The sequence below is a fragment of the Rhinoraja longicauda genome, chromosome 35 (assembly GCF_053455715.1).
Source record: "Rhinoraja longicauda isolate Sanriku21f chromosome 35, sRhiLon1.1, whole genome shotgun sequence".
In the NCBI taxonomy this organism is placed as follows: Eukaryota; Metazoa; Chordata; class Chondrichthyes; order Rajiformes; family Arhynchobatidae; genus Rhinoraja; species Rhinoraja longicauda.
In genome coordinates, this window is record NC_135987.1 from 4,684,231 (window position 1) to 4,712,152 (window position 27,922).

Consider the following 27,922-nt stretch of genomic DNA (forward strand, 5'->3'; position numbering starts at 1 on the left):
CACACACACACACGCTCACTCACACACACACTCACACATACACACGCACACACACACTCACACACACACACGCACACACACTCACACACACACACTCACACACACACACACACTAACACATATATATATACATAGATACACACTCACACACTCACACACACACATTTATATATATACATAGATACACACACACATATGTGTGTGTTTTTGTGTGTATGTATGTGTGCGTGTGTATGTATACTGTATATCTATATATATATACATATACATAGAAACACATAAACATAGATCTTGTGTGTGGATCTATGTATATATATATATGTGTGTGTGTGTGTGTGTGTGTGTATGTGTGTGTGTGTGTGCGTGTGTGTGTGTGTGTGTATATATATATATATATATATATATATAGGAAAATAACTGCAGATGCTGGTTCAAATCGAAGGTAGACACAAAATGCTGGAGTAACTCAGCGGGTCAGGCAGCATCTCTGGAGAGAAGGAATGGGTGACGTTTCGGGTCGAGACCCTTCTTCAGTTTTCCTTCTTTCCTTCTCTCCTGAGATGCTGCCTGACCCGCTGAGTTACTCCAGCATTTTTGTCTACCTTATATATATATATATATATATATGTATATATACATACCCACACGCACGCATACATACGCACACACACACACACACAAAACAAACAATAATAGTGCAATAATAATATAATAGTCTATTGTAGTTCGAGCCTATTGGAGGTTGTGGTGTTTAATAGCCTGATGGCTGTCGGGATGAAGCTGTTCCTGAACCTGGACGTTACAGTTTTCAGGCTCCTGTACCTTCTTCCCGATGGCAGGGGTGAAATGAGAGTGTGGCCAGGGTGGTGTGGGTCTCTGATGATGCTGGCTGCCTTTGTGAGGCAGTGACCCCTGTAGATCCCTTCGATGGTGGTGGGGGGGGGGGGGTGTCAGAGCCGGTGATGGGCCGGGCAGAGTCCAACACTTCTTGCCGACTTCAGGCGCCATTCACCGACAATGGGCCCAGGCTATTTGTGGCTTCATTGAGGTGAGAGGTCATCCCTTGTAGCAGTGTTGGCTCGGGGATCATTGGCAGGTGTACCTGGCTGAGAAAGCTCATTAAACAGCCCTTAATAAGAAAACGGCAGCTCCTTGCCTTCCCCGGCCACGCTGAGTGCAATGGGATTGACTTCTGCTTGGGTCATCCATCTTGTTCCTACATGTTCCATATGCCGCCCGACCTCCGTTAAACTGACTGTCCTCTCAGGTGAACATGACCCGTCCTAAGGCACAATACTGTAGAAGAGCAGGGATGTCGGTCCAAGCTGACTGACCATTATTTATCGGGATATCTGGCCATTATTACACAGCTTGATGCAGCCTCTCCTTTGCTGTAGTAAAGCAGTTACAGTAAGATCTTAAGACATAGCACTTTGCAGAATTAGGCCATTCAGCCCATCGAATCTGCACTGCCGTTCAATCATGGCTGATCTATTTTTCCCCCTCAACCCCATTCTCCTGCCTTCTCCCCATAACCTTACCTCATTTATTAGTTTTCCCCAGAGATGCTACCTGACACGCTGAGTTATTCCATGACTCTAGACGGGAAAGTGTGAATATTTAGAATGGAATCATTTCCTACATTGGTCGACTGTTTGGCTGGGCTGTACCCTCAGCCCACACAGAACATGAGACATATCCAGCGATGCTGTATGAGCACGTTGATAGATCTTCCCATCAGCCCCAGGCCTGCTTCCTGTTTCCTGTTTCCTTCATCATCGTCACATTTGTGCATATCTTTCATTTATTTGTGTCGGAAGGAACTGCAGGCGCTGGTTTAAACCAAAGATAGACACAAAAAGCTGGAGTAACTCAGCGGGGCAGGCAGCATCTCTGGAGAGACAGCATCGTGTCTGAAGTTGGGTCTCGAACCGAAACATCACCCATTCCTTCTCTCCAGAGATGCTGCCTGTCCCGCTGAGTTACTCCAGCTTTTTGTGTCCATCTTTCATTTATTTGTCCTGTATCTCTCTATAACCACCGTCTATATCTCTCGCTTCCCTTTCCCCCTGACTCTCAGTCTGCAGAAGGGTCTCGAGCCGAAACGTCACCCATTCCTTTTCCCCAGAGATGCTGCCTGTCCCGCTGAGTTACTCCAGCATTCTGTGTCTATCTTGTGTTTAAACCAGCATCTGCAGTTCCTTCCTACACTGTCTCAGACCTTTGTTTGTCAGGTCACATAGAAACATAGAAACATAGAAAATAGGTGCAGGAGTAGGCCATTCAGCCCTTCGAGCCTGAATATGATCATGGCTGATCATCCAGCTCAGTAACCTGTACCTGCCTTCTCTCCATACCCCCTGATCCCTTTAGCCACAAGGGCCACATCTAACTTCCTCTTAAATATAGCCAATGAACTGGCCTCAACTACCTTCTGTGGCAGAGAATTCCACAGACTCACCACTCTCTGTGTGAAGAAATGTTTTCTCATCTCGGTCCTAAAAGACTTCCCCCTTATCCTTAAGCTGTGACCCCTGGTTCTGGACTTCCCCAACATCGGGAACAATCTTCCTGCATCTAGCCTGTCCAACCCCTTAAGAATTTTGTAAGTTTCTATAAGATCCCCCCTCAATCTTCTAAATTCCAGCGAGTATAAGCCGAGTCTATCCAGCATTCTGTGTCTATCTTGTGGTTAAACCAGCATCTGCAGTTCCTTACTACACTGTCTCAGACCTTTGTTTGTCAGGTCACAAATGAACCCAGTATATTACTGCACTGCAATTCAACTTTGCAGCGGCCATATAACAGGGAGTCATCAGTTTAATGCCAGTGATAGTGTTTGCATGTCTGCTTTGCTGGCCAGGCTGACACTACTCTCCAAATAGACTCTCCACTTAAGTGCCACCCAAGGTGCTTTGCCTTAAACTATAAGCACAGGTAGGAGGAGCGAATAGCAGGAAGGGCTTTTGTTTGCTAGCCTCTCATTCACTGAATGTTTGCTGCTAATTGCAGCCACCGTGCTGTTAATGACTTCAGAGCCGATCTCACAGTGAGGGTCTAATGGTTCCCAGGTCCCTGGCAGGGATACCTTCTCTTGCAGACTAGTCCTTTGAAATCCCACGCTTTGTCATTTAGAAGCACTGCATCGTCACACTTTATCTAATCTAGTTTCAGGCTTAGTTTAGGTTGGAGACACAGCGCAGAAACAGGCCCTTCGTCCCACCGAGTCCGCGCCGACCAGCGATCCCCGCACATCAGCACTATCCTACACACACTGGGGACATTTTGCAACATACCTAGCCAATTAACCAACAAACCTGTGTGTCTTTGGGGTGTGGGAGGAAACCAGAGCACCCGGAGAAAACCCACGCAGGTCACGGGGAGAACGTACAAACTTCATGCAGACAGCACCCGTAGTCAGGATCGAACCCGGGTCTCCGGCGCGGTAAGGCAGCAACTCTACCGCCGCGCCGCCGTGCCCAGGAGAGTCAAGAGTGTTTCATTGTCACCTGCAGTGAAAACAGAACATTGAAGGTCGTACCTGTGGCAGCAGAACAGGTCTGTAAACATAGACACAAAATGCTGGAGTAACTCAGCGGGACAGGCAGCATCTCCGGAGAGAAGGAATGGGTGACGTTTCGGGTGGAGACCCATCTTCGGACTGAGGGTCAGGGGAGAGGGAGATACGGAGATGTGGAAGGGTAAGGTGTGAAAATGAGAGATCAAAGGGGATGGAGTCAAAGAAAATGTAGAATAGATCATTGTTAGCTGGGGAAGTTGACAACGAGGCATACAAAAATAAAATAAGTTTACCCTCAACTTAAACACACAAAGGCGTCCTTTACAATTTGTTTTGATGTTGCAGGTTTGGTTGCCATTGGTGGGAGTTAATGATTAAGTGGAGTGCTTTCAGTGGAAGGCAGTGCAATACACGGGTGCCCACTGCCTTCATGTGACCCCTCTGAACTACCGCTGTGTTGCTAGGGTTGCCAACTGTCCCGTATTAGCCGGGACATCCTGTATTTTGGGCTAAATTGGCTTGTCCCGTACGGGACCGCCCTTGTCCCGTATTAGGCCCGGGGGGGGGGGGGGGGGGGGGAGATGTAGGCCCGGATGCTGTAGGCCCGGACGCTGTAGTCCCAGACGCTGTAGGTCCAGACAATGTAGGCCCGGACAGTGTAGGCCGGACGGTGTAAGTCCGGAGGCCCGGGCACCGCCTAATGGTGGTTGCGTGGCAACCCGCCTCCTGGCCCGGGCGGCCGCCATTGGTGGAGCGGGAGCATGTGGCCGCTGGCTGGGTGAGGTCACGTGGGGCACGGGGCGGTGACGTCACCTTGTCCCTTATTTGGGAGTGAGATAGTGGGCACTCCTATGTGATGCCAAACCCCAGAGCCTCTTGTTCACATGCTCCACCGTCCTTGGACTAAACTAGAGGGCAGCACGGTGGCCCAGCGGCAGAACTGCTGCCTAACAGCACCAGAGACCCAGGTTCGATCCTGACTACGGGTGCTGCCTGTACGTTCTCCCTATGACCGCGGGAATTTTCTCCGGGTGCTCTGGTTTCCTCCCACTCTCCAAAGACACACAGGTTTGTAGGTTAATTGGTTTCTGTAAATATTGTAAGTTGTCCCGAGTGTGTGTAAGTTAGTGCTAGTGTACAGGACGATCGCTGGTCGGCGTGGACTCGATGGGCCGAAGGGCCTTTTCCACTCTATATGTCTAAAGTCTAAAGTAAAATCCACTTGTGCGGTAGGTACTATAACAATATTTAAAAGACATTTGGACAAGAACATTCGATGGATATGGGCCAAATGCAGGCAAATGACACTCGCTTAGATCAGCATCTTGGTCAGCATGAACATGTTGGGCCGAAGGGCCTGTTTCTGTGCTGTGTAACTCTATGACTAGTTAGGAACAAAGTCCACTCTTAAAATAAGCAGTAGAGTTGCTGTCTCACAGCGCCAGACACCTAGGTTCGATCCTGACTGCGGGTGCTGTCTGTATGGAGTTTGTACGTTCTCCCCGTGACCCGCGTGGACTTTCTCCGGGTGCTCCGGTTTCCTCCCACACTCCGAAGACGTACAGGTTTGTAGGTTCATTGGCCTCCGTAAATTGTAAATTGTCCCTAGTGTGCAGGATAGTGCTAGTGTACGGGGTGATCGCTGGTCGGCATGGACTCGGTGGGCCAAATGGCCAGTTTCTGCGCTGTTTAACTCTTTGATGACCGGTCAGAAAGAAACACCACCCTTAAAGTAACAGATTTGTAAGCAAGCTGTTTTGTGATTAGATCATCTTAGACAGTGACAGTCTGAGATTAGAAATCCATTAAATGATTCTTGTGAAGATAGGCACCAAAAGCTGGAGTAACCCAGCGGGACCGGCGGCACGGTGGCGCAGCGGTAGAGTTGCTGCCTTACAGCGAATGCAGCGCCGGAGATTCAGGTTCGATCCTGACTACGGGCGCTGTCTGTACGGAGTTTGTACGTTCTCCCCGTGACCTGCGTGGGTTTTCTCCGAGATCTTCGGTTTCCTCCCACACTCCAAAGACGTGCAGGTTTGTAGGTTAATTGGCGTGGTAAATGTAAAAATTGTCCCCAGTGGGTGTAGGATAGTGTTAGTGTGCGGGGATCGCTGGGCGGTGTGGACCCGGTGGGCCGAAGGGCCTGTTTCTGTGCTGTATCTCTAAATCTAAAAATCTAAATCTAAATCTCTGGAGAGGAGGAATGGGTGATGTTTTGGGTCGAGACTGATCCTGACTCAAAACGTCAGCCATTCCTTCCCTCCAGAGATGCTGCCTGTCCCGCTGAGTTACTCCAGCGTTTTGTGTCTGCCTTCGGTTTAAACCAGCATCTGCAGTTCCTTCCTATGCCAATGATTCTTGTGGTTTTGTGAGCTTGCTGAGAGGATGCAGAGCCGAGGATGATGGGGGCAAGAGCAGGAAGGATGTGGTGAAAAGAGTTGTGGTGAGAGGAATGGCAGGTGCAGCCGTTGTGCAAGTATTCCGAGTGCAAGTGGACAACTGGGTGACTCACAGCAGGGCAGGAACTGCAGATGCTGAAATGTCGAGCAAAATTACAAACTGCTGGAGGAACCCATTGGGTCAGGCAACATCTTCCAAGATGGCTCCCAATACAGGCGACTATTTGCGTGCGAGCCACAGAAGGAGATCTACAAACTCATATTACAATCGCCCCACACTCTTAAATCTCTATTCCTACAGCAACATTACTGACAATAGGAAGCATGCAGGTACAGCAGGCAGTGAAGAAAGCCAATGGAATGTTGGCCTTCATAACAAGAGGAGTTGAGTATAGGAGCAAAGAGGTCCTTCTGCAGTTGTACAGGGCCCTAGTGAGACCGCACCTGGAGTACTGTGTGCAGTTTTGGTCTCCAAATTTGAGGAAGGATATTCTCGCTATTCCCGGAATGGCGGGACTGTCATATGTTGAAAGACTGGAGTGACTAGGCTTGTATACACTGGAATTTAGAAGGATGAGAGGGGATCTTATCGAAACGTATAAGATTATTAAGGGGTTGGACACGTTAGAGGCAGGAAACATGTTCCCAATGTTGGGGGAGTCCAGAACAAGGGGCCACAGTTTAAGAATAAGGGGTAGGCCATTTAGAACTGAGATGAGGAAAAACTTTTTTAGTCAGAGAGTTGTGAATCTGTGGAATTCACTGCCTCAGAAGGCAGTGGAGGCCAATTCTCTGAATGCATTCAAGAGAGAGCTAGATAGAGCTCTTAAGGATAGCGGAGTCAGGGGGTATGGGGAGAAGGCAGGAACGGAGTACTGATTGAGAATGATCAGCCATGATCACATTGAATGGCGGTGTTGGCTCAAAGGGACGAATGGCCTCCTCCTGCACCTATTGTTTATTGTCTATTGACTTTAACTACTGTATGATCTACTGATTCTATTATCACGTGTCTATAGACTGTAAATGGATCAGTTGTAATAATGCATTGTCTTTCAACTGAGTGGTTAGCACGCAACAATTTTTTTTCACTGCACCTCGGTACACGTGAAAATAAACTAAACTGAACTGAAACTGAACTGAATCTGTAATGGGAAATACAGACGATGTTTCGGAGCAGGACTCTTCTTCTTTCTGAGAGAGGGTTTGTTTATGTGCAATAAACCTTCGTTTTAGGGAATGGTGTCTTTTATTGCCGATTCTCCGCTACAACCGAGTATGGTATTATCTGTTTGAGTTTAGTCTATTGTCACGTGTACTAGAGTTGCCGCCTTACAGCGCTTACAGCGCTTACAGTTCTCCCCGTGACCTGCGTGGGTTTTCTCCGAGATCTTCGGTTTCCTCCCACACTCCAAAGACGTGCAAGGTAGGTTGGTTTATTGGCTTGGTATAAATGTAAAAACTGTCCTTAGTGTAGGATAGTGTTAATGTGCGGGGATCGCTGGTCGGTGCGGACTCGGTGGGCCGAAGGGCCATTTCCCGGGCTGTATCTCGAAACTAAACTAAACTTCAGCTAAACTAAACTGGAAAAAACGAAACCACATGTCTGCAGTTGGGGTTTAGGTTTATTGTTGTCACGTGCACCAAGTTATAGTCAAAAGCTATGTTTGCATCTTATACTTCGGACTTTAAACTTCCAAAGTAGTTTAGAGGCATTGTGTGGAAACAGGCCCTTCGGCCGCCCGGGTCCGCACTGACCAGCGATCTTTGGTCAGAGGGCTGAAGAAGGGTCTCGACCCGAAACGTCACCCATTGCTTCTCTCCGGAGATGCTGAGTTACTCCAGCATTTTGTGAGAGGATCTTTGGTCAGAGGGTTGTGAATCTGTGGAATTATTTGCCACAGAAGGCTTTGGAGGCCAAGTCAGTGGATAGTTTCTTTATAGATTTTTTTGATTTAGAGATACAGCGCGGAAACAGGCCCTTCGGCCCACCAAGTCCGTGCCGCCCAGCGATCCCCGCACATTAACACTATCCTACACACACGAGGGACAATTTTTACATTTACCCAGTCAATTAACCTACATACCTGTAGAAGGGTCTCGACCCGTAACGTCACCCATTCCTTCTCTCCCGAGATGCTGCCTGACCCGCTGAGTTACTCCAGCACTTTGTGCCTACCTTTAGTTTAATATTAGTTTTTATTGTTATCACGTGCACCAAGTTATAGTGAAAAGCTATGTTTGCATCTTATACTTCAGACTTTAAACTTCCAAAGTAGTTTAGAGGTACAGCGTGGAAACAGGCCCTTCGGCCGCCCGGTGAATACATTTTGTGAATACATACCTGTACGTCTTTGGAGTGTGGGAGGAAACCGAAATCTCGGAGAAAACCCACGCAGGTCACGGGGAGAACCTACAAACTCCGTACAGACGGCGCCCGTAGTCAGGATCGAACCTGAGTCTCCGGCGCTGCATTCGCTGTAAGGCAGCAACTCTACCGCTGCGCCACCGTTTTAAGGCAGAGATAGACAGATTCTTGATTAGTACGGGTGTCGGGGGTTATGGGGAGAAGGCAGGAGAATGGGGTGAGGAGGGAGAGAATAGATCAGCCATGATTGATGGGCCGAGTGGCCTAATTCTGCTCCCTTCACTCACGACCGTTTGACCTTACGTAAGCTCGACTATCCCGCACACAGTAGGGACAATCTTCACGAGGTTGTTTGCTGCTGATGCCTCAGCCCCGGTTATTCTCACAGCTCCCTCTCTCGCTCGCTCACCGCGCGGCATGCTTGCTGCAAGACTCAGCTCCGGGGAGACTGGATTTGAAGGGATTAGTCTGAGATTTAGGGACCTCCCTTAGCTCCTACATTTCACTGCAGGCCATCAGATACAGATTATAATTTACCGTATGAAAGGATTAGTCGCTCTGTTCATTTCTCACTGCACTGTCTCCTGGAAACTGAAACGGAAACAAAGAGATTAATAATTCCTTCACCTTTCACAGGGAAATAAAAACCCCGAGAAACTAATTTTTATAAATCCGTGACCGGTTCTTAACATTTACCATTATTAGTCGTTCAACAGCAATTTTCTCAAGGTGTATGGGTGGATTCCAATGTACAGCTTCCTACAAAGGTACTATACACAGAAACGTACTGCATACAAATTGAGTCTCAGTCTGAAGAAGGGTCTCGATCCAAAAGACCATTCGGCCAATCGTCTACCCCGCCATTTAATATGGCTGATCTATCTTACCCTCTCAACCCCATCTATTCTCCTGCCTTCTCCCCATAACCTCAGACTCCCTAACAAAATCAAGAGTCTACCTATCTCCACCTTACAAATATCCACTGACTTGGCCTCCACAGCCTTCTGTGGGAATGAATTACCAAGATTCACCACCCTCTGACGAAAGACATTTCTCCTCAGACTCAAGTCATCAGCAAAGTCTTGACCAATATTATGGACAACTAGACCAAGTGGGGCCCAAACCTCTCCTGCATTGGTGCAGCACCCTCTCCTCCTCCCCTCTCCCCCCCTCCCCCTACCCCCATCCACCCTCCCCTCCGTCTCCCCCTTCCCTCCCTCCGCCCCCATCCCTCCTCCTCCCTCCAACCTCTTCCCTCCCTCCTCCCCTCCCTCCCCCTCCCTCCACCCCCTCGTCTCCTCCCCCTCCCCCCTCCTCCCCTTCCATCCTCCCCTCCCCCTCCCTCCCTTCCCCTTCCCCCCTCCCCCTCCCTTCACCCCTCCCTCCACCCCCTCCCTCCCTCCCTCCCCCTCCCTCCCAAGGAGATAGATTTAAACTTTAAAATATGAATAACTTTCAAAATATAACACCAATTTCAATGAAACTTCTTCCATTAGCACCAAATGGTGAGTAGGGTGGGCCTAAAATTGTTGCGCTATCGTGGACCGTTTTGGCTGTAGTCCAGGAGCCAACAAACAAACAAACAAGAGTTTTAGTGTATAGATGTCTGTAGGAAGGAATTGCAGTTGCTGGTTTAAAATGGAGATAGATACTAAAAGCTGGAGTAACTCAGCGGGTCAGACAGCATCTCTGGAGAAATATGGGATGTGCAGAAAAGTGTCAGTGGGTAAACGATCTGCCATGATCTAACTGAATAACAGAGGGAGGAGAGGGGCCGAATGGCCAACGTTTGCTGTTGCTTTAGTTTAGTTTAGTTTGGAGATGCAGCGCGGAAACAGGCCCTTCGGCCCACCGAGTCCGCACCGACCAACAATCCCCGCACATTAACACTATCCTCCACACACCAGGAACAGTTTATATTACCAATACAATTAATCTACAACCCTGGGCGTCTTTGGAGTGTGGGAGGAAACCGAAGATCTCGGAGAAAACCCACTCAGGTCACGGGGAGAACGTGCAAACTCCGTACAGACAGCGCCCGTAGTCGGGATCGAACCCGGGTCTCTGGCGCCGTAAGGCAGCAACTCTACCGCTGCGCCACCGTGCCGCCCTTAGATGATGAATTAAGATCGGCGTGAAATGCTGACTGTTTCTCCAGTCACAGACGCTGTCTGAATGTCTGAGCCTTTCTGGCACTTTCCATTTGCATTTCGGATTTGCGAACTTCACGGTGGTTTTAGTTTGTTCCAGCGGTCACAATCCAGCAGCAACGATGGGTCATCTACATTATCCCTGACCCACACAGGGCCCAGGCACCTCCTGAATCCACCAGCCGATGTCTGTGCAGAGTGATGTGTCAAATCCCTTCTGTAAGCCCAGGTATCCCAAGGATATCCCTGGTCCATTCCTGTAATTTCTTCTTTAAAGAATTCCAGTAGGTTAGTGAGGCATATCCCCATTGCTTTTAAAGCCCTGCTGGCTGCTGCTTATAGTGTCTATGCTTTTTAGATGAACATTGATAGGGGGCCATAAAATGCTGTGAAGCATTTTTCCCACTACCAATGTTAGACTAACTGGTCCATAATTCCCAATTACATCCCCTTCTCGAGTACATCTGCATGGGAGTGAAAATCACTGCTTCTGTTTTGTTCTTTGCCTTATTCTAATGGTCAGATCTTTTTCTCTTTTTGGCTTCTAACATAATTTGTTGGGAATTTAGTTTCGGTTTTGGTTTACGTTCAGGTTTATTATTGTCACCTGTACCGAGGTACAGTGGAAAGCTCTGTTTTGCATGCTATCCAAACAGCTCAGATAATACTGTACATTAATGCAATCAAGTCAACTCAAGTGCGGCACGGTGGCGCAGCGGTAGAGTTGCTGCCTTACAGCGAATGCAGCGCCGGAGACCCGGGTTCGATCCCGGCTATGGGCGCCGTCTGTAAGGTGTTTGTACGTTCTCCCCGTGACCTGGGTGGGTTTTATCCGAGATCTTCGGTTTCCTCCCACACTCCAAAGACGTACAGGTATGTAGGATAATTGGCTTGGTAAATGTAAAAATTGTCCCTAGTGGGTATAGGATATATGTTTATGTGCGGGGATCGCTGGTCGGCGCGGACCCGGTGGGCCGAAGGGCCTGTTTCCGCGCTATATCTCTAAAGCCTAAACTAAAACTAAAATCTAAAACAATAAGCAGAGCAAAGCGGAAGATACAGAGTGCAGAAGATAGACACAAAAAGCTGGAGTAACTCAGCGGGTCAGGCAGCTTCTCTGGAGAAAAGGAATAGATGACGTTTCGGGTTGAGACCCTTCTTTCACTTATTCCCCCTCCAGAGATGCTGCCTGATCCGTTGAGTTACTTCAGCTTTTTGTGTCTATCTTCGGTTTAAACCAGCATCTGCAGTCCCTTCCTACAGAGTGCAGAATATAGTTCACTGCATTGTCGAGCATTAGTTCCATGGACAAAGTCCAATATCCACAAAGGGTGTACATTTAGGTTTATTATTGTCGTGTGTACTGAGGTAATGTGGTAAGCTGAGTTTTGCATGCTATCCAAACAAGTCACCTAATAAATTTTACTTTAGACTTTAGAGATACTGCGCGGAAACAGGCCCTTCGGCCCACCGAGTCCACACTGACTAGTGATCCCCGCACACTAACACTATCCTACACAGAGGGACTATTTACGATTTTACCAAAACCAATTACCCTTCAAACCTGTACCTGGAATGGCGGGACTGTCGTATGTTGAAAGACTGGAGCGACTAGGCTTGTATACACTGGAATTTAGAAGGATGAGAGTATAAGATTATTAAGGGGTTGGACACGTTAGAGGCAGGAAACATGTTCCCAATGTTGGGGGAGTCCAGAACCAGGGGCCACAGTTTAAGAATAAGGGGTGGGCCATTTAGAACGGAGATGAGGAAAAACCTTTTCAGTCAGAGAGTTGTCAGAAATGAAAAAGCTTTGTTTTACATCCTATCCAAACAGATCTGATATACTACACATAAATACAGGTCAAACTCAAGTACAATAGGTCGAGCAAAGTGGAAGATACAGAGTGCAAAATGTATTAATGGACGTCTCCAAAGACGTACAGGTTTGTAGGTTAATTGGCTGGGTAAATGTAAAAATTGTCCCTAGTGGGTGTAGGATAGTGTTAATGTACGGGGATCGCTGGGCGGCACGGACTTGGAGGGCCGAAAAGGCCTGTTTCCGGCTGTATATATATGATATGATATGATACATCAATGGAAGCAACAATTCGATCTTGTCGTAGAGTCATAGAGTGATACAGCGTGGAAACAGGCCCTTCATCCCAACTTGCCCACACAAGCCAACAATGTCCCATCTACACTACTCCCACCTGCCCACGTTTTGTCCATATCCCTCCACACCTGTCCTATCCATGTACCTGTCTAACTGTTTCTTAAACTCTGGCAGCTTGTTCCATACACCCACCACCCTTTGTGTGAAAAGGTTACCCCTCAGATTCCTATTAAGTCTTTTCGCCTTCATGTTAAACCTTTGTCCTCTGGTCCTCGATTCCCCTGCTCGGGGCAAGAGACACTGTACATCCACCCGATCAAGTTGGTCTTAATCATCTCTCAGGCCCCATTTCCAGGTTATTTGCTGTCGATGAGAAAAGATTTGAACCCAGGATAACAAAACTGGGGAAGAGTGGGAAGATTACAAATGGCTTTGCATGTGTGGTCTGACATCCTATGAATGATCAGTCTGACCAAGATAGACAATAGACAATAGACAATAGGTGCAGGAGGAGGCCATTCAGCCCTTCGAGCCAGCACCGCCATTCAATGTGATCATGGCTGATATAAGAAATGTACAAAGAAAAGGCTTGTATAGGGCGGCATGGTGGCGCAGCTGGTAGAGTTGCTGCCTCACAGCACCAGAGACCCAGGTTCGATCCTGACCTCGGGTGCTGTCTGTGTGGAGTTTGCACATCCTTACTTTGACCGCATGGGTTCCCTCCGGGTGCTCCGGTTTCCCCCTCACATCCCAAAGGACATATGGGTTTGCAGGTTAATTGGCCCTCTGTAAATTGCACTAAGTATGTGTGGATAGGGAATGGATGAGAAAGTGGGATGACATAGAACCAGTGTAAACGGCCGATCGATGGTCAGCATGGACTCGAAGGGCCAAAGGGCTTGTTTCCCTGCTGCATAAACTAAAACGACATTCAATAAACTAAAACTACACAGTGCAGGTTCGATCCTGACGACAGGTGCTGTCTTTAAAGTGTTTGTACGTTCTCCCCGTGACCGCGTGGGTTTTCTCCGGGTGCTCCAGTTTCCTCCCACACTCCAAAGACGTGCATGTATGTCGGCTAATTGGCTTCAGGAAAATATCGTAAATTGTCCCTAGTGTGTGCAGGATAATGTTAGTGTGCGGGGATCGCTGGGCGGTGTGGACTCGGTGGGCCGAAGGGCCTGTTTCCGCGCTGTATCTCTAAAGTAAAGTACTCTTTCTCCTTACTATGCAAGGGACACAAGTATTGAGTTATAGAGGTTTCGATAAATAATCAGACGTTTCTCCCTGAGCCCCCGGTGCAGACCATGGCCTTTTCAAACCAGTGTTTCGCGATTTAATTCTAGATCAATTTCGTGACGTAATCAGTATTTTCTGCCTTCTTTGTGCAATGTTACAGTCTCCCAATTGCATTACACAGATGATTTGGAGAATGCATGCGTTTTCCTTTTCATTAGCTGGCTCACTGTGCAAGAGACAGTGTCTACAGCTGGAGTTATCAACTGGTAGATTCATAGGGTCTTACAGCGCGAAAATAGGCCCCTTGGCCCATCGGGTCCATGTCAATAGACAATAGACAATAGGTGCAGGAGGAGGCCATTCGGCCCTTCGAGCCAGCACCACCATTCAATGTGATCATGGCTGATCATTCTCAATCAGTACCCCGTTCCTGCCTTCTCCCCATACCCCCTGACTTTGCTATTCTTAAGAGCTCTATCCAGCTCTCTCTTGAATGCATTCAAAGAATTGGCCTCCACTGCCTTCTGAGGCAGAAAATTCCACTGATTCACAACTCTCTGACTGAAAAGGCCCGGACAGTAGACCCGGACAGTGTAGGTCTGGACAGTATAGGCCCGGACAGTGTTGGCCCGGACAGTGTAGGCCCGGACAGTGTAGGTCCAGACAGTGTAGGCCCGGACAGTGTAGGTCCAGACAGTGTAGGTCCGGACAGTGTAGGTCCAGACAGTGTAGGTCCAGAGGCCCGGGAGCCGCCTAATGGAGGTTATGTAGCAACCCGCCTCCCGGCCTGGGCAGCCGCCATTGGTGGAGCGGGAGCACGTGGCCACTGGCTGAGTGAGGTCACGTGGGGCGTGGGCGCGGGGCGGTGACATCACCTTTTGTCCTTTACTTGGGAGTGAGACAGTTGGCAACCCTATCTGGGGCACCACGTATTGTTTCGAGTACCCACAGCGCGCTGTGTAAAAACCATATACCAAACACCTCCGATACACTTTTCCCCTTTCAAAGGTTCCCCATATTTTGTCTCTTTCTTCACCAATTTCTGATCCTCAAACCATTCCCCACTAATTGTGCAGACTTTAGCTTTGCGAATGATGGCATAATTCTATCTAGTTATTCTTGAAAGTCAACGCAGACATTAATAGCATTACCCTTTATCTTGTGCGCTGTGGCACCAGGGCTCGGCACGGTGGCGCAGCGGTAGAGTTGCTGCCTTACAGCACCAGAGACTCGGGTTCGATCCTGGCTACGGGCGCTGCCTGTACGGAGTCTGTACGTTCTCTCTGTGACCACGTGGGTTTTCTCCGGGTGCTCTGGTTTCCTCCCACACTCCACAAGACATGCAGGTTTGCAGGTTCATTGACTTCTGTAAAACATCCCAAGTATGCAGTATGTAGGTTAATTGGCTGGGCAAATGTAAAAATTGTCCCTGGTGTGTGTAGGATAGTGTTAATGTGCGGGGATCGCTGGTCGGCACAGACTCGATGGGCCGAAGGGCCTGTTTCCACACTGTTTATCTAAACTAAGCTGGACTAAACTATTACTTTCCCTCTAATTTCATCAAAAAAAGTAAAGATATTTATTAAAAAACACATTGCCTTTCACAAATCCCTGCTATTTTAAAATTTATTGACTTGGATTTTCTAAATGCAATTAATTTTGTTCTGCATTATTACCTTTGAATGTTTACGGGCATTAGGCTGGCCAGCCTGTTGTTAACCAGTTTCTTCTCATCCTTGTTTTAAATAGAAAACTATGAGCTATTGTCACTCGGACACAACCCATTCACACACACACACACACACACACAGGCAGTTCTTGGCTAAAGCATCCAATTATGCCCTGGTTATCGAAAAGCCAAGTACCTAATTGTTATTGAATGGCGCCGCGGTAGAGTTGCTGCCTTACAACGCCAGAGACCCGGGTTCAATCCTGACTACGGGTGCTGTCTGTATGGAGTTTGCACGTTCTCCCTGTGACCGCGTCTCCGGGCCTTCTCTGTGGATTGTCACCTTGTCGTGGTGGAGAAGCTTGTGTGGTCCTGAGAGCGATGCTGTCTGGAGCCACGCTCCTGGTAGGGTCACCCATGGCGGTAAGGTCGAGGGGGAGGTCCCTGACAAAGAGCGATCCAACCAAGACCTCAACGGTGGAACAGGCGGAGGATGACGGCTGACTTCAGTGGAGCGTCACAACGGCTGGGAAGGCGGACGGATGAAGGCCGCAGCAGAAAAGGGTCCCCGGTCGTCTTGGACTCCACGCCACTGGATCCTGACCCAGATCTGTCAAGGACCGTGTGGTGGCTGTCTGTGCACCAGTCTCCCCACGTTAAACAAAGTCACGCACGGGCGTCCGACCCTACGGAGAGGACAGTCACACTCGGTTCGAGTGACCGCCGACGATGATCATTTCTCCGGGTGCTCCGGTTTCCTTCCACATTCCAAATGTGGGCGGCACGGTGGCGCAGCGGTAGAGTTGCTGCCTTACAGCAAATGCAGCGCCGGAGACTCGGGTTCGATCCCGACGGGCGCCGTCTGTACGGAGTTTGTACGTTCTCCCCGTGACCTGCGTGGGTTTTCTCCGAGATCTTCGGTTTCCTCCCACACTCCAAAGACGTACAGGTTTGCAGGTTAATTGACTGGGTAAATGTAAAAATTGTCCCTAGTGTGTGTAGGATAGTGTTAATGAGCGGGGATCACTGGGCGGTGCGGACTCGGTGGGCCAGAAGGGCCTGTTTCTACACTGTATCTCTAAGTTAAACTAAACTATTACTTTATCTCTAATTTCATCGAAAAATGTAAAGAAATTTGTAAAATAAACACATTGCCTTTCACAAATCCATGCTTTCTAAAAATTTATTAACCTGAATTTTCTAAATGCAATTAATTTTGTTCCGCATTATTACCTCTGAATGTTTAGGCTGTTGTTAACCTGTTTCTTCTCATCCTTGTTTTAAATAGAAAACTATGAGCCATTGTCACTCGGACACTACGCACACACGCAGAGCCAGTTCTCCACTAAAGCGTCCCATTATGTCCTGGTCATTGAAGCCAAGTACCTTATTCTTACTGAATAATCTGCTGGCAATTTTTGGAATGTCTCCCAGGTATCGCGTCGAACTTATCAGCGACCTCAATCCTCCACTTCGTTACTTATTGCCAGTATAAAATTGTACTTTCACCTTTCCTTGTCTCTGCTTTCTGTGCTCAGTCGCTGAGCCACAGAACTCCCTTGTGCTCAGTACGGTCCGTTTTCCACCAAGCCGCCATTACTCAGCTGAGCCACTTCTCTTTATTTGCTCTCCCTGAGCTAACGGGCGGCAGAAGCTCCACATTTCCAATTTAATTCAAAATGATTTTCTGAGTTAACCGTGGTTACGATCTGGAACTCACTGCAAGTGTAAGGGTATCGGAGGCAGAGTCGGTCAAGGCTTTCATAGAGCAATTGGACAGGCACAAGGGAAAACAATGTGTCGGGCTGCAGGGGGAGAGATGGGCCGATGTGACTGAGGCTCAACAAGGGGACAACATGGACTCGACGGGACGATTGGCCTCCTTCTTGTTCTACTGATTCCATGACCTATGTTTCTCGCTGTCTTCATAAATAATTGGTGCCCCTTGTAAGATCACTTCTGACTAGGGTTGCCAACTGTTCTGTATTAGCCGGGACATCCAGTATTTTGGGCTAAATTGGTTTGTCCTGTTAAGCCCGGACACTGTAGGTCTGGACACAGTAGGCCCGGACACTGTAGGCCCGGACACTGTAGGCCCGGACACTGTAGGCCCGGACACTGTAGGCCCGGACACTGGTGACCTGGACACTGTAGGCCCGGACACTGAAGGCCCGGACACTGTAGGCCCGGACACTGTAGGCACGGACACTGTAGGCCCGGACACTGTAGGCCCCTCCCCTGACACCAGGCTGAAGAAGGGTCTCGACCCGAAACGCTAAGTTACTCCAGCATTTTGTGTCCACCTGTGGCCCTTTTAGAGTGGATTGAAACCGCTCAAGCCAATTTCATTGGGGCATTAATTTACAGTATTGGACTTAAGACCAGGAATCCAGAAGAAAAAGCATTTTCTTTGTATTCCATCTTCTTGCCTTTGCAAATTTCAAGGATTTGGAGATTACACTTCTGGGAAGTTCTCCCAAGTTCACAAGTCCTAGGAGCAGAATTAGGCCATTCAGCCCATCGAGCCAACCACCATTCAATGGCTGATCTATCTTTCCTTCTCTACCCCATTCTCCTGCCTTCTCCTCGTAACCATTGACACCCTTACTAATCCACAACTTGTCGAAGGTGAAGATCTCTGCTTTAAAAATGCCCATTGACTTGGCTTCCACAGCTGTCCGTGACAATGAATTCCACATTGGCTTTTGGTTCTAATCGTCTCTCCTGCTATCTCTTGACTTACCCAACATCATTCGCCCCTCCTACCTCACCAAGATGTGCATCTTTTTTATTCCTTCATGCCTGTTCCATTATCGCATAAGACCTTGGCTCAACTGTATTTTAATTCCACCCATATCATGGTTTTACTACCCTTGGTATCCGTATGTAACAAGTTTCAATGAATGGAATAAGAAGGAACTACAGATGCTGGTTTCTAGGCATCCTGTATGGGCGACTTTGAAAGAGCCCTTTATGGGTGACTATTTGCATACCTTGGCTATGCAAGCAAAGAACGTCTCTGTAACCTGGCACAAGTGCCAATGAAGTATTCAATTCATTTCAATTCAATATATCAAAGATAGACACAAAGTGCTGGAGTAACTCTGCAGGTCAGGAGGCATCTCTGGAGAAAAGGATGGGTGACCTTTACAGTCTGAAGAAGGGTCCCGACCCGAAACGTCACCTGTTCATTTTCTCCAGAGTTGCTGACTGATCGATTGAGTTAGTCCATCAACCTGGTGTCGAAGTTTCCATGAATCACAGTTTTGAAATATTCAAGTGTTTTGTAATCAATCCATCACAAAGTATTAGGTGAACCACAAAGCATTTATTAAAACCCATGCAGAGTGAACAATACATAATGTTGCACCATCGTATCAACTTACAGACTACTAAACTAAGGGACGAGCAGACTATTATCAGTGGCTGCTGTCCTACTGAAATGCCGGACTGGATTTCCAATGTTGGGGGAGTCCAGAACCAGGGGCCACAGTCTCAGAATAAAGGGGAGGCCATTTAAAACTGAGGTGAGAAGGAACTTTTTCACCCAGACAGTTGTGAATTTGTGGAATTCTCTGCCACAGAGGGCAGTGGAGGCCAATTCACTGGATGGATTTAAGAGAGAGTTAGATAGAGCTCCAGGGGCTAGTGGAATCAAGAGATATGGGGAGAAGCAGGCACGGGTTACAGCCATGATCACAAGGAATGGCGGTGCTGGCTCGAAGGGCCGAATGGCCTCCTCCTGCACCTATTTTCTATGTTTCTATGATTACATGGTGGAATATGTATCATGCATAAGATACGTTGTGAAGGTCATATTGACAGAGATAAATATGGTTGATCTACATCAAGTGACCATACCTCTTTAGGAAGCTCACCACAGAAACTGGCCCTTCAGCCCACTATGTCCTTGCTTTCTCTTGCTGCTATCTCCGGTCGAGTGACTTAAATTACAACCACGTTGTAGGAAGGAACTGCAGATGCTGGTTTAAACCAAAGTTACACACAAAATGCTGGAGTAACTCAGCGGGACAGGCAGCCTCTCTGGATAGAAGGAATGGGGGACGTTTCGAGTCGAGAGCTTTCTTCAGACTTCAGAATCACCCATTCCTTCTCTCCAGAGACGCTACCTGTCCCACTGAGTTACTCCTGCATTTTGAGTCTATCTTCTAAAGTACAACTCTAGCAACTTGCTGACCTGCCTGGTGTCCAGCTAATTTACCTCACATTCTACCTGTTGATTACTGTGGCTGCTTCTACTATTTCTGGTTATCCTGTGATCGCAACTGGTCTATGGTAAGAACCAACAACCACAGGTTCCATTCACAGCGTCAATCCTCACCAGAAGATGTACTGCACCAGCACTGCCTCAGAGTCAACTCCCCAACACTCTGCCCTCCACAGCCTGAACCAACAAGGCCAACTCCCCGACACTCTGCCCCTCCACAGCCTGAACGAACAAGGCCAACTCCCCAACACTCTGCCCCTCCACAGTCTGAACCAACAAGGCCAACTCCCCAACACTCTGCCCCTCCACAGTCTGAACCAACAAGGCCAACTCCCCGACACTCTGCCCCTCCACAGCCTGAACCAACAAGGGCATCAAGATGAGAGGAGCACCGTTACATCACGTTTCTCCGTAAGGCATGCAGCCTTCTGATTTGGAAATATATTGTGGCTCCTTTGTTGATGCTGAAATAAAATCCTGGAACTTGCCAGTTGACAAGACTGGGAGAAGATGGCACCACAGCGAATGCAGTACTTCCTGATACAAGATACAAGGGTGACTAATTTAGTTTAGTTTAGTTCAGTTTAGCTTGGCTTAGCTTATTTTAGTTTAGTTTACTTTAATTTAGTTTCCTTTAGTTTAATTTAGTTTTTTTTAGTTTAGTTCAGTTTAGTTGAGTTGAGTTGTGTTGAGTTGAGTTGAGTTGAGTTGAGTTGAGTTGAGTTGAGTTGAGTTGAGTTGAGTTGAGTTGAGTTGAGTTGAGTTGAGTTGAGTTGAGTTGAGTTGAGTTGAGTTGAGTTTAGCTTTGTTAGTTGAGTTGAGTTGAGTTGAGTTGAGTTGAGTTGAGTTGATTTGAGTTGAGTTTAGCTTTGTTAGTTGAGTTGAGTTGAGTTGAGTTGAGTTGAGTTGAGTTTAGCTTTGTTAGTTGAGTTGAGTTGAGTTGAGATGAGTTGAGTTTAGCTTTGTTAGTTGAGTTGAGTTGAGTTGAGTTGAGTTGAGTTGAGTTGAGTTGAGTTGAGTTGAGTTGAGTTGAGTTGAGTTGAGTTGAGTTTAGCTTTGTTTATTCACAAAATGCTGGAGTAACTCAGCAGGTCAGGCACCATCTCAGGAGAGAAGGAATGGGTGACGTTTCAGGTCGAGGCCCTCCTTCCCGGCCCTCCTTAGCTTTGTTTAACTTAGTTTAGTTGAGGAGTTGAGTTGAGTTCAGCTTTGTTTAAATTAGTTTAGTTTAGTTTAGTTTAGTTTAGTTTAGTTTAGTGATCAGGAAAATAGACCCTTCCGCACCGACCAGCGATCTACAACTATCCTACACACTAGGGGCAATTTACAGAAGCCAATTAACCTACAAACTTGCACGGCTTTGGAGTGTGGGAAGGAAACCGGAGCACCCGAGAAAACCCACGCGATCACAGGGAGAACGTACAAACTCCATACAGACAGCACCCGTGGTCAGGATCGAACCAGGGTCTTTGGCTCTGTGGGGTAACAACTTTACCCGCTGCGCCACTGTGCCGGACCTAACAAAATGGAATTCAAAACCTGGCAAATTTTTCGTGGACAATCTTTATTGAGTTTGACAATAGACAATGGACAATAGACAATAGGTGCAGGAGTAGAGCATTCGGCCCTTCGAGCCAGCACCACCATTCAATGTGATCATGGCTGATCATTCTCAATCAGTACCCCGTTCCTGCCTTCTCCCCATACCCCCTGACTCCGCTATCCTTAAGAGCTCTATCTAGCTCTCTCTTGAATGCAGTCAGAGAATTCGTTCTAAATGGCCCACCCCTTATTCTTAAACTGTGGCCCCTGGTTCTGGACTCCCCCAACATTGGGGAAATGTTTCCTGCCTTTAACGTGTCCAACCCCTTAATAATCTTATATGTTTCGATAAGATCCCCTCTCATCCTTCTAAATTCCAGTGTATACAAGCCTGGCCGCTCCAGTCTTTCAACTGGCATGGTGGCGCAGCGGTAAAGTTGCTGCCTTACAGCGAATGCAGCGCCGGAGACTCAGGTTCGATCCTGTCTACGGGCGCCATCAGTACGGAGTTTGTACGTTCTCCCCGTGACCTGCGTGGGTTTCTCCGAGATCTTCGGTTTCCTCCCACACTCCAAAGACGTACAGGTTTGTAGGTTAATTGACTGGGTAAATGTAAAAATTGTCCCTAATGTGTGTAGGATAGTGTTAATGTGCGGGGATCGCTGGGCAGCGCGGACTCGTGGGCCGAAGGGCCTGTTTCCGCACTGTATCTCTAAATCTAAAAAAAATCTAAAAACATATGACAGTCCCGCCATTCCGGGAATTAACCTAGTGAACCTACGCTGCACGCCCTCAATAGCAAGAATATCCTTCCTCAAATTTGGAGACCAAAACTGCACTGAGCTTCACAACAGGAAGACCCGTCAAGAGGGTTCGAAGTCTCAGCTCAATAGTTAGCCAAATGCTCCCGTCTCAGTCCAGCGAGAGTCATTCCTGCAGCACATCACCGCTTTAAAGAGACGTTTCAGACGAGTCAAACTGCAGGCAGTGTCCAGCTCTTCACACGGCCATTTATTCTGTCTCCAAGTCCCTCTACTGGAACCGCCATGGACCCTGTGCCAGCTGACAGAGAGTTAGAGCAGGAACATATCCAGCTTTCCTGTTAGCAGGCGGGATGTGCTGTGTGGCTGTAGATGAGGCAGGAAGGAACTGCAGACGCTGGTTTACACCGAAGATAGACACAAAATGCCGGAGTAACTCAGCGGGACAGGCAGCATCTCCCGAGAGAAGGAATAGGTGGCAATAGACAATAGACAATAGACAATAGACAATAGACAATAGACAATAGACAATAGACAATAGACAATAGGTGCAGGAGGAGGCCGTTCGGCCCTTCGAGCCAGCACCGCCACTCAATGTGATCATGGCTGATCATTCTCAATCAGTACCCCGTTCCTGCCTTCTCCCCATACCCCCTGACTCCGCTATCCTTAAGAGCTCTATCCAGCTCTCTCTTGAATGCATTCAGAGAATTGGCCTCCACTGCCTTCTGAGGCAGAGAATTCCACAGATTCACAACTCTCTGATCCTCATCTCAGTTCTAAATGGCCTACCCCTTATTCTTAAACTGTGGCCCCTTGTTCTGGATTCCCCCAACATTGGGAACATGTTTCCTGCCTCTAACGTGTCCAACCCCTTAACAATCATATACGTTTCGATAAGATCTCCTCTCATCCTTCTAAATTCCAGTGTATACAAGGCGTTTCGGGTCGAGACCCTTCTTCAGACTCCCACCACTGTTAGCAAATATAGTGATCACTTCCATACTGTCATCATCCCAGCCCAAAGAATAGCATTAGCTCAAGTATCCCAGGCAGTGAAGATTATCAGATTAAAGTATAAGTTGTAAACATGGTATTTTGTCATACATACTGGTTCTATGTTCTATTTGGGACTAGCGGTGATGGGTCAGCATGAATGAGTTGGGTCGAAGGGCCTGCTCCCATGCTGTATGAGTCTATGACTCTATTCCAGGGGCGGCACAGTGGTGCAGCCACTAGTCCTCCTTCCTCACAGCTCCAGCGATACAGCACGGAAACAGGCCCTTCGGCCCACCGGGTCCGCGCCGCCCAGCGATCCCCACACATTAACACTATCCTACACACACTAGGGACAATTTTTATTTTTTTTACATTTGCCCAGCCAATTAACCTACATACCTGTACGTCTTTGGAGTGTGGGAGGAAACCGAAGATCTCGGAGAAAAACCCACGCAGGTCACGGGGAGAACGTACAAACTCCGTACAGACGGCGCCCGCAGTCGGGATCGAACCTGAGTCTCCGGCGCTGCATTCGCTGTAAGGCAGCAACTCTACCGCTGCGCCACCGTGCCGCTATCCAGGTTCTATCCAGGTGCTGTCTGTGTGGAGTTTGCACATTCTCACTATGACCAAGGAGTGCTCTAATTCATTCCCACATCTCACAGATCAGTGGGTTAATTGGTGAAACGTTCCTCGTGTGTAGGTGGTGATAGAACTGAAGGGAGCATGCGGAGAGGATGTTTCCACTTGTTGGGGAGTCTTGGACCAGAGGCCACAGCCTCAGAATAAAAGGACGTACCTTTAGAAAGGAGACGAGGAGGAATTTCTCTAATCAGAGGGCGGTGAATCTGTGGAATTCATTGCCACGGACCGCTGTGGAGGCCAAGTCAATGGATATTTTAGATGGACAGTTTTAAGGCGGAGATTGACACATTCTTGATTAGTACGGGTGTCAGGGGTTATGGGGAGAAGGCAGGAGAATGGGGTTGGGAGGGAGAGATAGATCAGCCATGATTGAATGGTGGAGTAGACTTGATGGGCCGAATGGCCTAATTCTGCTGCTGGAACTTATGAATTGATGAGTTTATGAGAATAAGGTGGGATTGATGTAGGATAAGTGTAAATGGATGTTGGATGGTCAGGGTGGGCTCAGTGGGCTGAATGGCCCATCTCTCCCCAAGATGGCCCTATGGCTGACTCTAACCTTGGGCCATGGTCGTTTCTAGGTTGAACAGACATCACTGGCCGCTCCTGACTGTCTTCATAACATTGGCAGTGATTTTAGTCTCACTTCAGAGGCTACTTCAATTCTGTCCAGATTCAGGGACAGTTTCTTCCCAGCTGTTATCAGGCAACTGAACCAACCTACCACAACCAGAGAGCAATGCTGAACTACTACCTGCCTCATTTGTGACCCTCGGACTATCTTTGATAGGACTTTGCTGGATTTACCTTGCACTAAACGTTATTCCCTTATCACTGTAAATGGCTCGGTGGGTAATCATGTTTGTCTTTCCGCTGACTGGATAGCGTGCCACAAAAGCTTTTCAATATCCCTCGGTACACCTGACCACCAAGTCCGCGCCGACCAGCGATCCCCGCACACTAACACTATCCTACACACACCAGGGACGATTTACAATTTTACCGAAGCCAATTAACCTACAGACTAACGATTGGGTGGCACAGTATTACAGCAGTAGTGTTGCTGCCTCACAGCACCAGAGACCCGGGTTCGATCCAGACTGCAGGTGCTGTCTGTATGGAGTTTGTACGTTCTTCCTGTGACCGTCTGGGTTTCCTCCGGGTGCTCCGGTCTACTTGTACGTTCCAAAGACGTGCTGATTTGGAGGTCAATTGGCTTCTGTAAATCGTCCCTGGTGTGTAGGATAGAACCAGTGTGTACGGGTGATCGCTGGCAGGCACGGATTTGGTGGGCCGAAGGGCCTGTTTCCACGGTGTACTCTCTAAACTAAACTATAAAGCCCTTGTTTGCAATGGAAGTGACATGCTATTTCAGACAGCAGCATGTGAGTCACACAAGAATCAGACCATTAACAATGGCATCTATTTCCTTCCATGGAGGAGGTGGGTGCACAATGATTCAACAGTTTCACAAAGGTCACAGATTTATTGCTGGTTTTTAATTGAAATTAAATTCTTCAATTACCACAGTGGGATTTGAACTCTCACATTAACTGGACTGACCTCTAGGTTCCTAATCCTCAATTTTTTGTGCTCCCCTGCTTCCAAAACCTGGCGTCTCTTGTATATGGTCTCCATGGGCTGTTTGTATACACACTGTGTTTATAGACAATAGACAATAGGTGCAGGAGGAGGCCATTCGGCCCTTCGAGCCAGCACCGCCATTCAATGTGATCATGGCTGATCATTCTCAATCAGTACCCCGTTCCTGCTTTCTCCCCATATCCCTTGATTCCGCTAATGTATATGTATAGTTTATGTATAGTTACAATTTATGAAGCTGTATGCAAAACCAAGAATGTCACTGTACCTCGGTACAGGCGATAATAAAGATCCATTGGCCTTTGTGTCGGAAGGAACTGCAGATGCTGGTTTACACCGAAGACAGACACAAAATGCTGGAGTAACTCAGCGGGACGGGCAGCATCTCTGGAGAGAAGGAATGGGTGATGTTTCGGGTCGAGACCATTCTTCTAGCTGGGAGTCAGGAGCCTGAAGAAGGGTCTCGACCCGAAACGTCACCCAGTCCTTCTCTCCAGAGGTGCTGCCTGCCCCGCTGAGTTACCCCAGCATTTTGTGTCTGTCTATCAGAGCAACTTCGGCCCTGCAACCGCCAGGCTATTAAAACCTGCAACCTCCAAATAAGGCCCGAACTACATAGACTTGGGGGCAGTATTTTTGTCTTTGCACGAATAATGTTTGTTTCTTTGTTTATATATACGGTTTAAAAAGTATAACCATAATGACAATAAAACACTCAAGTCTGAACTCTTGTAGGTTAAGTGGCTTCTGTAAACTGTCCCTAGTGTGTCAGTGCGCAAGGTGATCGCTGGTCGGCACGAGCTCGATGGGCCGAAGGGCCTGTGTCTCCAAACTAAACTAAGGAATTGCAGATGCTAGTTTACAACAATATGACACATGCTGCTGGAGTAACTCAGCTGGTCTGGCAGCAGGCTATGCATACTGTAGACACAAGATGCTGGAGTAACTCAGCGGGTCTGGTGGCAGGCTATACATATAAGTTTTTATAGACTTTACGTACGTTTCTTTTTAACTCTATTTCCCTCACCGATTTGTTCATTGCTAACGTTCCAAATGTGTTATTTTCTTACTTCACATTGACCGTAGAAATCCCCCGTATACAGTCAGCATATTCCTGCTGAGCGAAGACCACAGAAACAAATCAGCTTGGGGACATGATATCTCGAACCGTTCTCTGCCGCTTAATGTCATGAACAGGCCTCAACATTTTTCATGTCATCCACTGACCTCCGGTGGCAGTGAGACTGCATTACACCACTGATTCTTTTAACCAAACAAGACACAAAGTGCTGGAGTAACTCAGCGGGTCGGGCAGCACCTCTGGGGAACATGGAGAGGTTTTGTAGTAAACTACATGCATCCCACATGCATCCAGTTCTCCCACTAGTCTTCCTGTCTCCCACTACATCCTATCTTTGTCCCGCCCCCTCCCCTGACATCAGTCTGAAAAAGGGTCTCGACCCGAAACGTCACCCATTCCTTCTCTCCCGAGATGCTGCCTGACCCGCTGAGTTACTCCAGCATTTTGTGATACCTACATTAATCTCATTTATCTGTTCAGTTTAGTGTACTGTCACGTGTACCGAGGTACAGTGAAAAGCTTTTGTTGCGTGCTAACCAGTCAGCGGAAAGACAATACACGATTACAATCGAGCCGTTTACAGTGTACAGATACATGCTAAGGGAATAACATTTAGTGGTAAGGTAAAGCCAGCAAACTCCCATCAATAGACAATAGACAATAGGTGCAGGAGGAGGCCATTCGGCCCTTCAAGGATAATCCGAGGGTCACCAATGAGGTAGATCGCAGGTCAGCACTGGTTGTGGTAGGACGATTCAGTTGGCTGATAACATAGGAACATAGAAACATAGAAAATAGGTGCAGGAGGAGGTCATTCGGCCCTTCGAGCCAGCACTGCCATTCATTGTGATCATGGCTGATCATCCACAATCAGTAACCTGTGCCCATCTTCTCCCCATATCCCTTGATTCCACTATCTCCCAGAGATCTATCTAACTCTCTTTTAAATTCATCCAGTGATTTGGCCTCCACTGCCCTCTGTGGCAGAGAATTCCACAAATTCACTGGGTGATCTGGGTGACAAAGTTCCTTCTCACCACAGCTGGGAACTGTCCCTGAATCTGCTGGTGTGTGTTTTCACATTTCTATATTCTTTCCATATTCCCGTCGAGTCTCCTCGGATTTTGCCACTCGTAAATATTGGAGGCAGTTTACAAAGGCTGTTGACCAAGCAGACTGCTTGTCTTTGGGATGTGGGAGGGGGGGGGGGGAGCGATCAGAGCACCCTCGTGAGATCCACGCGGTCACAGGATGAGCGTGCAAACTCCACGCAGACAGCGCTGGAGGTCAGGACGGAACACGGGTCTCCGGTGATGTGAGGCAGCCGCCCTGCTCGCTGCGCCACCGTGCTTTTTTTAATCCAGAGTTCCGCCCGCTCCGTCCAAAGGCGCGGGAAAGAGGGAGCAGAGAGTCGCGGACGCTGCCCAGACCATCGGGCAAACCAACCTCCCTTCCATTGACTCCATCTGCACCTCACGCTGCCTCGGCAAGGCCAGCAGCCTAATCAAGGACCAGTCTCACCCCGGTCTCTCCCTCTTCTCCTCTCTCCCCTAGGGCGGCACGGTGGCGCAGCGGTAGAGTTGCTGCCTTACAGCGAATGCAG